General features: G+C 54.1%; 1 non-coding gene across 1 annotated transcript; it reads left to right on the top strand.

Annotated features, from left to right (window-relative positions):
* The first annotated feature begins 12887 nt into the window (after nt 1–12887).
* Nucleotides 12888–12969, top strand: TRNAL-AAG (transfer RNA leucine (anticodon AAG)). Its single transcript has one exon. It is a non-coding gene; the product is annotated as a tRNA-Leu (tRNA).
* The last annotated feature ends 1169 nt before the right edge of the window (nt 12970–14138 follow it).

Raw genomic sequence — 14138 nt, 5'->3', positions numbered from 1 at the left:
TTTATTAGGAACAACATGTTTTTGAGATTTCAAACTTATACATGAGAGATTTGAGTTTCTTTAGAGTAAAAGCATCCGGTCCCATGGAGATTCCAGATCAGATCAAAGTCCACAGTGCTGACTGTTACACCATGTAATCTCAGATCCGGGGAGAAGAATGGATCTGCTTTCACAAAATATTTACTATAAATGCACCACTTTCACCAATTGGCTTATAACTTCGATCTTGCGGGGGTCTCAATACTGTGAAGCCAACATTGTTGGTGATTAGATCTTAACACCAGCTACCCGAATAACCTAACCAGATGATGAAGAAAGGTGAGCGGCTATACTTACCTTACCTACCTGTATACCCAGCCTCCTGAAATCAGAGCCGGCCTGGCAACACTTTTTGGGTCCTGATGAAAGCCGCCTGACCTACATGGGCAACGCAGGCTGAAACATGTCGACCAACCTTTTACCGAACACAACTTTTTAAAACTATATCCCTTTCCTGTAACATTAAAGACAACCAACACAGGAGAAGAGATATTTTAAATGTTTTATTCTCTCACCAGATCGCACCTTCTCTACTCACGACTGTGGTACATTAGACAGTCTCCCTGCGGGTGGAGGGTATTGGAACACCTGAAGAACAGGACTCTCAGGTGCTAAGACTCAATGATGGAGCATCTTGAGTGACCTGATGAAGAGTATTTCCATAATTAACCAGAGAATTTACTACCACATTTACTACCACACTTATTATATCATTATAAACCCGGCTGTTATTCCAGGAGCAGCCCCCACCTCTGTGCTCCAGTTATATCATATCATTCACTATTCGCTTAAGTTTCCACAAATCCCCCCTTCTGTGCCCCGCCCCCCATTCCCCCCCCACACACACACCCTACTCCTTAGATCATGCCCCGGGCTCACTTGGCATCCTTATGCTCTGAATGAGCCCATATGTCTAAGATGCCCCCATGTTCTTTCAATGCCCCCAGATACTCGCTCCTTCCTCGCACCTGGTAACCCGCCTACACCCCACCCACCAACAGCTGCTCTCTCTATTTGCCCTCAGAGGTTCCCCCCTATGCTCCCAGATGACTCTCCTCACCATCTATGCTCTTTACAATTCCCCCAGGGCACTGCCCCGCCCTGTTTTACTCTTTAGGCCTTCTCGCTCTCTCTGCTTCTTGTGCCTCTGCCAGCAGGTGCCCCTTCGCCAGCCCTCTGAAGATGCCCTTTTCTTTTTCCCAGCAAGTTACCCAAGGCAGAGGTTCCTCCAGATGCTGGCACTGGTGATGGCCCGGAGTCTACACTGAGATGAGCATTAATGCCAGAATGCAAATAAAAACAAACTACATAAGAGACTCGCACAACAGACAGGACACTTGGCAGCTCTGCTTTCAGTTCTCCACGGGCTGTGCCACTCTTTGTTAAAATGCCACTAATGCGACTGGCCGCCTTGAGATGTCGCGACACATGACACTTGGGTAAGAAGACCCCCCATCACGAGATACTCCAGATGCCTCCTGCTCACTCTCGAGGCAGAGTCCTCCATGCCAGAGGTGTTAGGTGTTCTACACTGCACTCTGACACTTTCAAGGCATAGAAACCTCCCCTCACTTCTGAAGACAATGCCATATTCAATAGTGACAGTGAAATCGCCAGCTGACCGCACCCAGACCCTTTACCCCGTAACCAACACCATCCCCCCAACCCAACATTCCATCAACCCACTGTAACATCTGACTCACCCACCACCATATCCCACCAACGCACCACCGCACCATCCCACCAACCCACAAACCGATCATCCAACCAACCCACCACCGCACCATCCCACCAACCCACAAACCGATCATCCAACCAACCCACCACCGCACCATCCCACCAATCTACAAACCCATCATCCCACCAACCCACCACTGCACCATCCCCCAACCCACCATTCCATCAACTCTCTGCAACATCTGGCACCCACCCACCACCATATCCCACAAACCCATCATCCCACCAACGCACCACCGCACCATCCCACCAACCCACAGACCGATCATCCAACCAACCCACCACCGCACCATCCCACCAACCCACAAACCGATCATCCAACCAACCCACCACCGCACCATCTCATCAATCCACAAACCCATCATCCCACCAACCCACCACTGCACCATCCCCCCAACCCACCATTCCATCAACTCTCGGCAACATCTGGCACACACCCACCACCATATCCCACAAACCCATCATCCCACCAACCCACCACCGCACCATCCCACCAACCCACCAACCCATCATCCCACCAACCCACCACCCCACCATCCCACCAACCCACCAACCCATCCTCCCACCAACCCATTGTAACATCTGACTCACCCACCACCATATTCCACAAACCCATCATCCCACCAACCCACCACCGCACCATCCCACCAACCCACCAACCCATCATCTCACCAACTGACCACCGCACCATCCCACCAACCCACCAACCCATCATCCCACCAGCCCAACACCCGACTAGTCCACTCAGACCTCAGGGTCTAGAACCAGACACTTCAGGACGAGTCTAAAACCCATTAGTCTGGGTCACAACCTAAAGGCCCCCGCCCCCCTAACAGAGAACAGGCTGTCCTTGCTGACCTAGCGTATAGTGCCTCCCGCAGCTTTAACTACTCGAGGCGCGTAGGCAGCCCTACTGTCAGACATGCTGCTGCTCACAGCCCCACCCTTCCCGGAGGCCTTCATGACGCGTCATAAACAGCCTCCTCCTTGAGGCCTCGTGCCACACCCAAAAACACACACGGGCCTGTCAGTCAAACTCTTTATTGGGTCAGAATACGACCATTGAAGCACTGAAAACACATCATTATCACTTGGACATAACACAATTTCAGTCGAGCATGAAAATGAATTGCCATTGTAACAAAAACAGTTACAAACATTACAGTTTAAGAACACAGAAAGATGCTCGGGTAATGAAAGGGAGATACAACTTGGTAATAAACCATCCCTTTGGTGACCACGAGGCAAACGCATTCAATGTGAGTACATTAAACCGGCACGGTTAAAAACTTAAATACTTCATTACAGACAAGCAGTTTTTAGCCATTTCATTAAAAGGTATAAATATTAAAATATGTACATTACAGCCAGGCGAGAGTCAATTAATAATCATGATCGCGAAGCATATTTCCTTATCAGTTTTAAGTCACAGGAGAGAACATTTATAACCAAGAAACATATTGAGGGACATCTAGGCGTTTTAAAAAGTGCAACCCTTCTTGGTGTCTGTTAAAATTCACGTGACGTAAAATAGGGCATAAAAACGAGATCTTAAAGTGCAGTACTGGTTGCAAAAATGCATAAAGTGCTTCGTAGAGTGGGTAGAGGCCGCATCACATGGACAGCACGGAAGAGAGGGGGGAAGGCAACCAAAAAGTGGAATGCACTTACTCTTAAACGAGTGAGATCAAATCTTAGCTCGGGGTTTTCTATCCAAGACAGGGGCGGTTCCATATCTGGGGGGTTTGAAATTGGCACATAATGGACAATAGAAACCAAGTCAAGAGTCTTTAACATTCTTGCTTTCCCCTGTGTGCAGGAACCTTTGTTTTACCAACTCCTTAGTGTAGGGGTCAATCCTGCCTGGGGTATTGGAAGGTGACTCAAACACAGATCTCGAAGGGTCTTAACATGCACCAGCCCGGGAATAGCTGGCATAATCCTTAGCTTAAGGCAGACCTCTAAAACCTTGCGGAAGACACTCGTCTCAGGAGTACCCCACACTCTTAGCCATAATAGGGCGGGAGCCAGACTTGCATCATCCTACAGACACCCTAAACCCATTTCATGCTGTGAGATGAAACTTGACCTGGTTTGGGGAATTGCCAAGAGTCTGTAAAATAATGTATTTGTGGCTGCCTGCAAAGTACCCAATGCGGCATATCCCGATGCCCCTGCCCCATATGTGCAGTGGAGAGACATTTGCTCCTATATAACATAGGCATCTCTTTAAGTGGCTTAGTTTTTTCGCAAAGCTACAAATCGATTCTCAAGATGCCGCCATCTTCTGGGCTCTCTGGGTGATGAACCTTCCCAAGTCAATTTGGCAGCGAACCAAATGCCCAAACAGATAAAACTAGATATATTGGTGATGGGCCTGCCCAGTAAATAAACGTTTGGAGCGGGCGTTTTTTGTTCTGCGGGTCAAAATAAAGTATTTTTTTATGGTTACCCTTCAGGTTTAAACCCCTCATAAAATCATTTAAACCATCTGAAAGGGCCTGTGGTCCGTTGGATGCGTGTGCAAAAAGAACAGCGTCGTCCGCGTACAAAATGATGGTGACCTATTTTAAGGACATCTTTAGCGCGGAAAATTAAAACCGAATCTAGAGCATTAATATAGAATAAAAATGGTGCCAATATACAGCCCTGCCTTAGCCCTCGTGTGACCGGGATGGAGTGGCTGCAAACACCAGGTTGAGTATAATGCACTTTCATTGTTGTGTCCCAATGGAGGAACCTGTAGAGAAGGGTCAATTCCGACCTCTTCCATCAATCTCTAAATTTCCCCCTCTCTACCAGGTCAAAGGCAGAGGAGAGGCCCATAAAAGCATATGAATTGCTGCTCTCCCAGCTTTGTCGTATTTTCCTAAATTCAGAGACAGGTTCAGTGTCTAATCCAAAAGCCCAAACTGGACTTCAGAAAGGAGAGAACATGTCATTTAACATGTCACGAGTGCTGATATATTTGAGGTCATAAGCAGAGCATGCTGGGAGGTGATACACACATACAAATGTTGATGGATTAGAGAACTAAAGAATATATGATTGTATTTTCACAACACTGTCCCAGAATGCAATGTTATCCTCCTTTACATGTTTATATATTTCTTCATAAACCTTCTCGATAGTGTCACAAATATACTTTAAAAGAAGAGAATCTTTCAGAGTGCTTTTTTAATTTCCCCACAATATGCTTAACATTTAAAATGTGATCTATAATGACACACAATGCTGCATAAAACACATTTTAAATATTAGCAGGCTGTCCCCAACAAAAACCCTCAACTCATGCAAACCATGAATACTAAACAGATCGCACTCAGGTGCTCTAAATCCCTGTAAAGAGTATTAATAGCAATAAATGGATCAAGTAATATAAAAATACCGAGCGAGCACCACGTGCACTTTGATCCTTGATTGCCACGTGAGTCGGATTCTTTCAAAAGTGAGATGGACTCGATTTTCCAATGTTATTCATTTGCTCCAATTACCCTGTCCCTTCATTGTCTGCTGTCTCTGTGCTGCACGCGCCTCTTCTGTGCGCGGCTGTCATTCTGTCCACCTGAGAACCTGAGGGGTTTTCGCGCAATAAACAGACCACGCAGTTATAGGCGTAAAAGGCCATTTATTAGACCAGAACTGCGCATAACAATAGAACAGTAAACGATAAAGAAAACACCCCACTCATACATCCCCCCCATTCGTTTCAATCATTCATGTCAATACTGAGCCCTAGCGGCTCCAAACACCCTCCACTTGCCGTCAATCACCCTTCCAGCCCCCAGCCATTGCCAACTTCAAACCAACTTCGATCCGTCCTGACCAAGTCTCCCCCCCACGGGATGGGTATGCCCGCTCTTGACCCCCTATCCCTTCGGAACCTGCCTACCGCAGCTCTGGCCTAAACTGGCAACGCAACAAAGCCAACCCAAGAACCACCTCCAACTGCCGGGTGGGTGGGCGATCTTTTCGAGCTCCCTCCCGATGGTGCCAGGCGCGGAAAAGAGGAAGATCCCTTCCTCCCCCGCGCTTAAGTACCCACCCCCTAGCTCCTCCCCTTCCCCTGCCTGGACTATCCCCTGCGCGAAAGACCCCGGGGAAAGACTAGTCTGCGACTCTGCTTTCCCCGGGGCCCGGCATCGCGCAATAAACAGACCACGCAGTTATAGGCGTAAAAGGCCATTTATTAGACCAGAACTGCGCATAACAATAGAACAGTAAACGATAAAGAAAACACCCCACTCATACATCCCCCCCATTCGTTTCAATCATTCATGTCAATACTGAGCCCTAGCGGCTCCAAACACCCTCCACTTGCCGTCAATCACCCTTCCAGCCCCCAGCCATTGCCAACTTCAAACCAACTTCGATCCGTCCTGACCAAGTCTCCCCCCCACGGGATGGGTATGCCCGCTCTTGACCCCCTATCCCTTCGGAACCTGCCTACCGCAGCTCTGGCCTAAACTGGCAACGCAACAAAGCCAACCCAAGAACCACCTCCAACTGCCGGGTGGGTGGGCGATCTTTTCGAGCTCCCTCCCGATGGTGCCAGGCGCGGAAAAGAGGAAGATCCCTTCCTCCCCCGCGCTTAAGTACCCACCCCCTAGCTCCTCCCCTTCCCCTGCCTGGACTATCCCCTGCGCGAAAGACCCCGGGGAAAGACTAGTCTGCGACTCTGCTTTCCCCGGGGCCCGGCATCGCGCAATAAACAGACCACGCAGTTATAGGCGTAAAAGGCCATTTATTAGACCAGAACTGCGCATAACAATAGAACAGTAAACAATAAAGAAAACACCCCACTCATACATCCCCCCCCATTCGTTTCAATCATTCATGTCAATACTGAGCCCTAGCGGCTCCAAACACCCTCCACTTGCCGTCAATCACCCTTCCAGCCCCCAGCCATTGCCAACTTCAAACCAACTTCGATCCGTCCTGACCAAGTCTCCCCCCCAAGGGATGGGTATGCCCGCTCTTGACCCCCTATCCCTTCGGAACCTGCCACCCAGTGGACCCCCTGTAGGGCGGTACACTGCCCCACCCCCCCCCACCAAGGGGCCGTCCGTCCGTCCGTGCAAAGTCACTCCCTCCGACACCAGATCGACTCGTTCCACAACTTGCTCACCACATCCCTCAGTTCCATCATATACCATGCATTCCCCAGACGAGACAGATGCACACCGTCCTCCCTAAAGGCTAAAGGCTCCTCCAGGCGAAGTCCAGGATGTGAGATAACCTTCACCCCCCTATCAACACAGTAGAGTCTCATCGCCCGATTCAACTTTCTCCGGGCCTTCTCAATGGCCCCGTGTTTCATGGCCCCTCTCCAAACTTTACGGGGGACCAGCTCCGTCCAGGCAATGCAGGCCCCCGACATCCTTGATTTAAGCACATCCAAGTCCCTCTGCATCAATTGCAACAGAGCCAGTCCAGACAATTGCACCAGGTCGTTCTCGCCCAGATGGATGATCAACAGATCCGGGCACCCCCTTTGTGGGACCATCTTCGCGAGCCAGGGCAGTAGTGCCCCCCATCGCATTCCGCTCTTTCCCCACCATTTCACCTCGTGCAATTGTCCTCTCAGTCCCAGGTTACGTCCGTAAACCTGCTGGTCAGCGTACTTGGATGCCCAGTGCACAAAGGAGTGCCCAACGATCCACGTCACCGTCTTACCACCCGGGCCACCCACGCAACCTATGAAGAAAAAAGATGTTAGAAACGGGCAAAACAGAAATCACAAACCAACAACCTGCCTGGGACCCCACCTACTTTCTCACATACCGCTCGCAGCAGCGAGACTTCCAACGCCCAATACTCCGGATCCGGTCCCAGGACCAACCCAAACGAGCCGCTGCAGTGGCAGCCCCATTACGGAAAGAATGAGTACCAAACCCCGCACCATTCATCCCCAGCCGACCCAAAGCCATCCTCAAAACCGCCAACAGCTGGCCCGCCGACAACCTCGCACCCGAAGCATGCTGGAAAATTTCACCTCCCCGCGGACCCCCAGCCCCGCAGAAGGAGCGCCACTCTCGCACCGGGCAAACCGCCCCACCAGACTCGTTCAGCCACACCCACGTACCACGGCCCATCTGATCAGTCTTCGAGCGGCCCAGCCAAATCCCCAAACGCCCCGCGTCCACCCGCACATCCTCGTACAACCGCCCAGGCCCCCGCCTCGTGCCCAGCAACTCAGACACGCGAAACGCCCCGAAAAACATCCACACCATGCACAGGCGAAACAAGCCCACCTCGGCCCCGTCATAGCAACACTCAGGTAACACCCCCACCAGACGCACCAACAGGTCAAACGTCACCGCCTCCCGCAGGCGCCTCCCCCCGACACCCCTCTCCCGGCCCCACCCCCGCAACATGCGAGCCAGCACCACATCCTTGTTGGGGTCGAAACCCAGAAACAGAATACAGTAAAAGGAAATGCCAGCCAACTTTCCAGAAATCGTAGCAGTAGTCAGGCCCCGGTCCATGCAGGAGAGCACATAGCCCCTCACACCACCCAGCACCTCCGACTCCCCACTCACCACACCATCCACCGTCCAACCCATAAAAGAACTAAATTCAGACCATGCCAACCGATATGTCCTCCTTGTGGACTTTGCCAACGAACCCTCCACCAGACCAATCATCCTCACTCCCCCAATGCCCAGATGCCGGCCGGCAGCTCGGTCTTGCAGGCGTCCGCTCCCGGCGCCAGATGTCGGAACCGCTGCCACTGCGAACGAGACAAAGCATCCGCAATGTCATTATTCGCCCCAGGGACATGCTTGGGCCGAAACACCACATTCAATTGCAGACACGCCAGCATGAACCTTCGCAACAGCTTCAACACTCGCAGGTCCCTCGCCCTTTGGGTATTCACAAGGTCCACAACCGTCATGTTGTCTACGTGGAAAAGCACCGTCCCGTCTCGAAAGTCATCCCCCCACACCACCAGGGCCACCAGCAAAGGGAAGAACTCGAGAAAAGCAATACTCCTGCCCTGCTCCATCCAGGAGGCCGGCCAGCTCTCAGCGCACCACCGCCCATCCCAAAAGACTCCAAACCCCGCTGACCCAGCCGCGTCAGAAAAGATCTGGCATTGCCACACCGCCCTCTCCTCATCAAACTCCAAGGGCACTCCATGAAACTCCTGCAAAAAAGCGATCCAAGTCCGCAGATCCGACCGCACCCCCAGCGAGATCCTCACCCGGTGATGCGGAAGCACTGCCCCCGACATGGCCATGCCGAGCCGCCGACAGAACGTGCGCCCCGCCCGCACAACCCGGCAAGCAAAGTTAAGGAAACCCAGCAGCCTCTGAACCGCCCGCAAAGGGATCCTCCTCTCCCCCACGGCCCACTCCAGACACTCCAAAATCTCCTTCACCTTAGCCGCAGGCAGACGCGCCAACCATGCAACCGAGTCCAACTCGATCCCCAGGAACGTGAGGCAACAGCTGGGACCAGCCGTCTTCTCCGGCGCAAGAGGCACCCCGAAATGCACCGCCAAGGTCTGGAAACGCGACAGAGCCCTGCCACAATCCCCCGACCCCGCCCTGCCCAGGAAGAGGAAATCGTCCAGGTAGTGAGTGACCTCGCGGCACCCGCTCACCCTCACCATGACCCACTGCAGGAAAGAGCTAAACAATTCAAACAAGGCACAGGAGATGGCACAACCCATGGGAAGGACCTTGTCGACATAGATGGCACCCCCGAACTGCATGCCCAAGAGCCCGAAATCCGCCGGGTGAATCGGCAGGAGCCGGAAAGCAGACTTGATGTCGCACTTCGCCAGCTCCGCCCCGGGACCACAAGAACGCACCATCCGGACCGCATCGTCCACCGACGCATACAGCACCCTCGAGTCCTCTTCCGCAATGAAGTCATTCACAGACCTCCCCTCCGGCCATGACAAGTGGTGAATCATCCTGAACTCCCCTACCTCCTTCTTCGGCACAACCCCCAGTGGCGAGACAATCAGGTCCGGCAGCGGCCAATCCAGGAACGGCCCCGCAACCCGGCCCTCTGACACCTCCTTCCTCAACTTTGCACCCACCACACCCAGCAACCCCTTCGCTGACTTCAAATTCTCTGCCCACCGCCGCTCCCTGGGGCCCTGATAACCCACCCGAAAGCCTTCGGTGAAACCCCAAAAGAGCCGCGCCGCGGCCTCGCGGTCAGGATAGCACGCGAGCCACGGGGCCATAGCCTCCACCTTAACCGGAGTAGGCGCCCTTCGGGCCAGGCTGTCCTCGCCCCCTGGCGTTCCGCCACTGTTCAGAAGGGGTGGCGAGCGAGAGGCACTGAGTGATGGGGTGCTTCCCTCCGCACTTAGAACACTCATGCTTAAACTTGCACGGGTACCTGGAGCAGAAACCCCGACTGTAGCTCCAACACACTCCTGTGGTGGCCCTCCCCGGTTTGGGCGGCTGTCCGGACACAATGGTGCTGGGCACAGTTCCGCCCCCCGCCCCGCCCTGGGCGGGACGCGTCGGAAAAGACCGATACAACACCGGCAAACCGCTGGCCGTATGTGTAGAGGCCGACGAGTGCGACGACGCCATCCACTGCATCCAAAGTTCCTGATCCACCTCCCCCCAGCTTTTCTCCGGATCGGCGCTGACCCTGGCCCGGAACTCCTCGTCATAGCTCAGCCAAGCAAACCCCCCAAACTGCATCTGAGCCTTGCGGATAATGTCCATGTATTTGAACAACGCAATCGCCCGATCGAGATACTTCACACAATAGACGCTAGCATAGATCAGAAAAGCCGAAGTCCAATTCTCCATGGTGATAGGCACTCTAGGCCGCCTCGTCAATTCCCACTCCTCCTCCTTGGAACCCTCCTTCGCCTGAACCTCCCGGTGCAGTAACTTAAAAACATCCACAAACTCATGTCTCCAAATCTTCTCCCTCATCTTCTCGGACAAATGTGACCCCAACGGCATTGCCAGCCCCATGTACGGCATTTTCTTCGGGACCTTCACCCCTTTTTCATCCTTCCCATCACTCTAGTCAGTCTGCACCCCCAAAGTCACCGACTTACCATCCACCTTCTTACCATCCTCAGGTGGACCGCCCGCAGGCGCCCCCCCTCCCTCACAGACCCATCCCCCACTCCCACCGACCGGCAGGCCCGCTTCCTCCCCTCCCCACCCCGGGGTGCGTCATCCCAAACCGCCCACCAGGCACTCTCACCTGTTAGTGCCTCTGTCCGCTCCCGGGGCCGTCCTCTGGACTCCTTTCCACGGGCCTTCACCGGTCCAGTCTTCTTCTGAGATCCGGGGTCGACCTGCAAGACACCAAGGTCGTCACCCCCCGCTGCGCGGCCTACGCCTTCCAGGTCATCCCGCACCTCCCCCTCTTCCAACTCCTCGCTCTCAGCACTGTAATCCAGTTCAAGCACCGGTTCCTGATCCACACCGTCAGTCGAGACACACTTCACTGCACGCTTCACACCCTTGGCTCCACACTCGCGGCCACGCTGTATGGTGGCGCCACCAGAAATCGTTGCCCGATCCCGCGGGGGAGGGACAGCCGCCGCGGACTGCCCTACTGCTTCCGACCTGCGTCTTGGAGCCGTGTTGCGCCCCGCTAGGCCCCCCTTGGCTCTGCCGACAACCGCCGACTTGGATCCCCTCCCGCCCCCCAGGTCGCTCGAACCTGGCAGGGCCACGGCACCATCGGGCCTCAAAGCCGTGCTGGCCGTCCCTACCCCGGCCGCGCCCCCAGTAGAGCGGGCGGCCAGGCCTGACCTCCCTAACCTTGCCTGCCGGATCTCCTCCTCCTGCCTCTCCGCCTCCCTCTCCTCCTCAGAGGTAGGGGTGGGAGGCCCCTCAATGTCGGGGCCCCACACAGAACCAACCCGGGCCCTAGTCTCCTCAGCCCACCTGACCTCCTGAATCTGTTCCAAGATACGCTCTCCCCTGGCCCTCTCCTCCCAGGAGACAGAACCCCAAATCGGAGGGGGGAGCGGCTGGCCGTGGCCAAAAAATTCGCCCCCCCCTTGGGAAGAACCCCACCTGGTGGAAACCTTGGACCCAACCCGGGCCGCCAATGGGAACCAGAGAGGGGGAAGCACTCCTGCCCACCGCAAACCCAGGCACCAGCGGCCGAACCACGGCCGGGGTGCCCGCCCTGGAGCCCCGGGACAAGTCAATCGGGCCGCCCCCAGACACCCGCAGGTCCAGCCCAGGCCCATCCCCACTAAAAGAAGCCCCATCCAAACGAACCAAGGCCCCGCCGTCACCCTCCGACCCGACAAGGCCCTGCGCAGGCCCAGCCCGGGCGTCACCTAGCTCCACCCCCTGCGCAGCACCGTCCGGCGCCAACAGAGGACCCCGGAGCGGAAGCTCCTCAGGCACGGCCCGCACGGCCGCCCCCGAGGCCCCAGGCAAAAACTTCAATTGGGGAAAGGGGCGTGTGGAAGTCGTCCGACGCTTCCCGCCCCGCGCAGTATCCTTAGGGACACCCGCCCCCCTCCTGGCCCCCGAGCCACCCTCTTGAACCTGGTCGTCCTCCAGGCAGGCGAAAACCGCCGCCTGCACCCCCGCCGAGGCAGCCCTCGTGCCTCTGGTGGCCCCCACCCAGGCCTGGTCCATGACCCCGGGCCTAATCAAGTCATCGCGGCCGGCCCTAGCGAGCAGTAACAAGGCCTCACGGACCTGTTCCGCAGGCACCCCAGACATCCCGGCCAAATCAGCCACAAAAACAAGAGAAAGAAGTACAAAACCCAGCTGTCGTAAGAACAGCTCCGAGAACAATTTCCAAAAGTAGCACTAGGCCTCAAACTACGCACTAACTACAACTCTTTTCGAGCTCCCTCCCGATGGTGCCAGGCGCGGAAAAGAGGAAGATCCCTTCCTCCCCCGCGCTTAAGTACCCACCCCCTAGCTCCTCCCCTTCCCCTGCCTGGACTATCCCCTGCGCGAAAGACCCCGGGGAAAGACTAGTCTGCGACTCTGCTTTCCCCGGGGCCCGGCATAAAACACCCCCGTGTTATCTTTCTTCTTCTCTGCCCACCGCTGCAGCTCTCCAGAGAGGGGTGGTATCAATACAAGTGTGGCTCACTGCCTGTCAATCAAAATACACCAGATACGCAGCTGTGAGTCTAAGGTAGCGTGGCCGAGCGGTCTAAGGCGCTGGATTAAGGCTCCAGTCTCTCCGGAGGCGTGGGTTCGAATCCCACCGCTGCCAGCGATGCTTTTCTTCCAGTGACACATGGCACCCCGCTTTACAAACTGGAAATGAAAGCGTTCCCACAACTGCTCATTCCAGGGCTCTACACAGCATTTTTGATGTCCGTGATTACATCCGAATTATATTCGTATACATTGTGTAGCAGCTAGCATTCTATATATATATATATACATGTCTTTGTATGAATAAATTACCTGCAAACCCATTCAAGGCGTCGGTGAGATTTTCCTATATTGGAAACAGCTGTTATATATATATATATATATATATATATATATATATATATATAAATTATATATATCTATCAAAACACAAGTTTTGCCTGCTGTAGAGGATGCACACGACAGGTAAGGATTCGCCAAATAAGCTTTATTGGCAGAGCAGTGAAGGGCAACAACCTCATCCAAACAAAATCGGGTCCATTCCCAACGCGTTTCGTATACCAACTTCCTCAGGGGCTCAGAACGAGGAGGTGGCAGCAGGGAAATTTGGCGGCAACCTAAATGTTCAAAGAGGACCTCCCCTCTTGGGGCGTGGCCACCACTGTGGCATACAGACTGTAGCAGTGAAACCACAACCCACTTGGGATTCATTTGGGTGCAGAGTGCAAGAAGGATACGGAGATCCACTGGGATTATGACTCCAAGTACCAGCATGCTATGTGTTGGCAACGCCCACCTGGGCGGGAGCTCGAACTTAAAACTGCTGTACTGCATCTCTCGCCTGTTGGCCCACAGCCCCTGAGGAAGTGATCGTTATCACGAAACGCGTTGGGCACTGATGTTTTGTGGAGCACTTCGTGAATTTCTGAACATTGCTTTTCACCTACCAATAAAGATGGCTTGAACTCTACTTACCTGAGAAGGGCTTCCTTACAGCAGGCAACTTTTTGTTGGGTGTTTAAGCGGCCTCGCCTGAGTCGCAAGGAAACGCCCCACTGCACTCGTGCAGTTCCGCTGCGGCATCAAGCGGTGCTGTAGCCATGGAACAGGTTCGTTGCCGGTGGGTGAATGTATTTGCATGGCAGACTGTAGCAGTGAAACCACAACCCACTTGGGATTAATTTGGGTGCAGAGTGCAAGAAGGATACGGCGATCCACTGGGATTATGACTCCAAGTACCAGCATGCTATGTGTTGGCAACACCCACCTGGGCGGGAGCTCGAA

The sequence above is a fragment of the Lissotriton vulgaris genome, chromosome 1_1, assembly GCF_964263255.1.
Source record: "Lissotriton vulgaris chromosome 1_1, aLisVul1.2, whole genome shotgun sequence".
In the NCBI taxonomy this organism is placed as follows: Eukaryota; Metazoa; Chordata; class Amphibia; order Caudata; family Salamandridae; genus Lissotriton; species Lissotriton vulgaris.
The sequence above is the reverse complement of the archived record's forward strand: the minus strand, read 5'-3'. Positions and strand labels throughout refer to the sequence as shown.